Consider the following 3,736-nt stretch of genomic DNA (forward strand, 5'->3'; position numbering starts at 1 on the left):
ACAAGCTGCTGTCTGGTATCTGGAGAGGTTAGAGAATACTTGGTCTCAAGTTTGTGGAAAACATAAAGACTGAACCAAACTTGCCTGAATTTCAAGAAACTAAGGCTCATGGAAGAGCTGTTCCTTCTGAAGGTCACAGGGTGGCGGAAATCGATTTAGTATCGGGTTTTCTTGTTTCACCGAGCAAATTCATCCTTGTCAGTCCCTGCCGCCCCGTCACTAGTAAACCCACGTCTTTATTTACACTCAACTTTTTCCTTTTGCTGAGCCCAAATGTGCCTTTTTGAGTTTTTTCTACTACCTCTCAGAGCAGCATTCAGCTTACTCTTATTGGTGAGTGTATTGGTATTCCCTCTTCAAAGCAACTTGTCAGTGTGTATAAAAATATTATGATTGTTCTTATCCAGTAATTACATTTCTAGGAAACTATTCCATGAAAATAAAGAAGTTGTTCCTAACAACACTATTTATTAGTATAAAGGTGAAAACGTGGAAGCAATCTAAAAACCCAACACTAAAGAAAAATGGGGGTGGCCGGTTAGTTCACTTGGGAGAGCATGGTGCTGATAACACCAATGTCAAGGGTTCGGATCCCCATACAGGCCAGCCGCCAAAAGAGAGAAAGAAAGAAAAATGGTTAAGTAAATTATGGAAGACCCATTCAATGGAACTGTATTAAGTACACATCCTTTACCTACTTCTATTGAAACTTTCAGTGACTTAAGAGGTGGTTACCCATTTTATTTCCTTCATAGTCGTTATTAAAAGCAATAATTATGTGGATTATTTGTTTACTTGTTAGTTGTTTGCCTCCACCTCTAGAATGTAAGTTTTATTAAGGCTGGGGCCTTGTCTTTTTGATCACCCTTGTATCCCCAGCAGCAGACAGAGTTCCAACACCTAACTGGGCATTCAGTAAATTTGGTTTTTTGTTTATTTTATAATTTTTTTTTTTTTTTTTTTTTGGTAGCTGGCTGGTAAGAGGATCCGAACCCTTGACCCTGGTATTACCAACACCTGCTCTAACCAACTGACCTAACAAGCCAGCCCCCAGTAAATTTGTTGAATTTTTTTTTTCTTCAGTCATAGTTGCAAATTTTGTTTGTTTGTTTGTTTTGGCAGATCCCTGCTGTGGCTGGGAGGCTAGAAAACAGGAAAAAAGAAAAAAACATGGTATGGGGATCCAGTAGCTTTTTGCTACAGTTTATCTTTGAAAAAGAGCTTCAAACAAACGATAGGAAAATGGAAATAGGGGATGAGACAGATAAGACAAGGACTTTATCGCAAAGTGCTAAAAGTTTGAACTTAATCCTACAAGACATCTGAAGCCACTGAAAAACTTTTATCTAGAGAGGGACTTATTAAGATTTGTATTTACAAAGCTTATTCTGACTGCCCTGTGACAGAATTGGAAAAGTGCAACAGTAGCAGGAGAAAGAGAAGTTAGGAGGTAATTGTAATATAGCAGTCCCCCCCAAGGGAAATATGTTCCAAGACATCCAGTGGATGCCTGAAACCTCAGATGGTACTGAACCCTGTGAATATTCTGGTTTTTTCCTATGCATACATGTCTATGATAAAGTTTATAAATTAACCACAGTAAGGGGCTAACAATAACTAATAATAAAATAGAACACTTATAACAATAGACTGTAGTAAAAGTTATGCGGTTATGCTCTCTCTCTCACTCAAAATACTATATTTTTGGACTGCAGTTGGCAACCAGTAATAAACTGTGAATAAGGGGGGACTACCGTAATTCTGGCTTGACCCAGGGTAGTAAATTGAAACAAAAAGAAGATATCAGATATAAAATGATGCATGAAAGGGCCGAGCCTGTGGCGCACTTGGGAGAGGCGCACTCGGGAGAGTGTGGCGCTGGGAGTGCAGCAGCGCTCCCGCCGCGGGTTCGGATCCTATATAGGGATGACTGGTGTGCTCACAGTGCTCAGCCAGTGAGCGCAGTGCGGCTGGTCTCAAAAAGAACAAAAAAAAGCAAACTATCAGACAGAAAAATATTAAAATCATCTCTAATATCACTATTCATAGGTAATTATGTATTTGGGATTTATCTTTCTGGAATATTAGAAATATTAAAGAAGTAGAATCGAGAGGATTTAGTGTCTTAATTAGATAAGTATATTAGTGAGAGGGAAGGAGCTAGGTGTTTAACAAGTTTCTGGTTTAGGAGGCTGAAGGGAATATTTGTGCTAAGAGACTACAGGAAAAGGAGTTGAATTTGAAGGAAAGATGTTGAATTTTGTTTTGGATATTTTCTATCTGTACTTCCTTATTTCCTGACTTCTGCCTTTTCTCAGCTGAAATTTTTCTTGTTATGGTCACCAGTGTCTTCTTTTTGTAGGATTTGGTGGTTAGTTTCTTGTCATTTACTACTCCTCTGCATTGCTTAATACATTAACTGCTCCCTACTTCGTGGTTTTCATGATAATTCTTTGTCCTCTTTTGAAGAATACTCTTCTTTTCCCCACTGCTTACATACTGGTATCTTCCCCAAGATAGACTCTCTTCTCAGTCTATACCATTTTTCTAGCCAATCTTGGTTATGACCTCAACAACCACTTACATGTACATAGATGATAAATAAATGTTTATCTCAAATACCAGAATGATACACATAAAGCTTATTTGACATTTACACCAGGGTGTACCACAAGCACCTCAACCTCAGAACATCCAAATCTGAAATCAATATCTTATCTCCCAGACTTGATCCACTCCCTATATTCATGATATTTAAAGATAGTACTACGAGCTCCCCTTTTGCTCAGTCCAGAAACCTAAGAATTCTCATTTAACATTCACTAATTTTAACTTGTTCAGTGAGTGAATTCCTTCTTGTCCTTCATGCCCACATTCAGTCAAACACTGGGTCCAGGCAGGTCTCCATCTCCTTACACTCTTCACTTAGATTGCGTGATATCTCTTCTCACTCACCTCCTAATGAGTTTTCCATATTACCTTTAGAGCAGTCTCTGAGAGAGACTCTTGAAGGCCTTCATGATTTGACATAAGCTTAAATGATCTAGCTGATTCTGAATCCAGAATGAATAAACAAATAATAGAATAAAAGAAACAATTCTGAACCACATATAGTATTCTGAACATGCCATACTCACTTGTGCTGCTATGCCCTTGCAATAGTTCCTGTGCCTTAAATGTCCTCTCTCCGGTGTTTCCTTGTGATCGACTATTGCTTATCTTTGAAGAGTTAGCTCAAGGGTACCAGTCCTGATAGATACTTCCTTTCCTGGATTGCCACTGTTTAAGTAATTATCTAATTATATTTTAATTATTTACTTATTATCTGCCACAAAACTATAAGCGTTCTTTGGTGATTCAGCACAGTGCCTTGACATGTTTTCGTACAATGAATACTTTTGAAATGCATAAAAGCTCTCGAAATGCATATGATCACTACATGGTTAAATATAAAAGTTTGTTGCTCAGTGGAGATTGAAACAGCCTGATGTTGAACATATTGATACATTTTGAAAAAAGAAGACTGAGGATGGTAGACATGCACCAGCAGACGTAAAAAATAATATAAAGCTGTAATAATGAACATAGGGGTATTGGGACAGGAAAAAACTACATAAATAAATGAGATCAAATAGACCCATCTAATTCAGAGACCAATATATGATAAAGGCAGTATTTTTTTTTTTTTTTAAAAGATGACCGGTAAGGGGATCTCAACCCTTGACTTGATGTTGTC

This window comes from Galeopterus variegatus, unplaced genomic scaffold (assembly GCF_000696425.1).
Source record: "Galeopterus variegatus unplaced genomic scaffold, G_variegatus-3.0.2 Scaffold344, whole genome shotgun sequence".
Classification (NCBI taxonomy): Eukaryota; Metazoa; Chordata; class Mammalia; order Dermoptera; family Cynocephalidae; genus Galeopterus; species Galeopterus variegatus.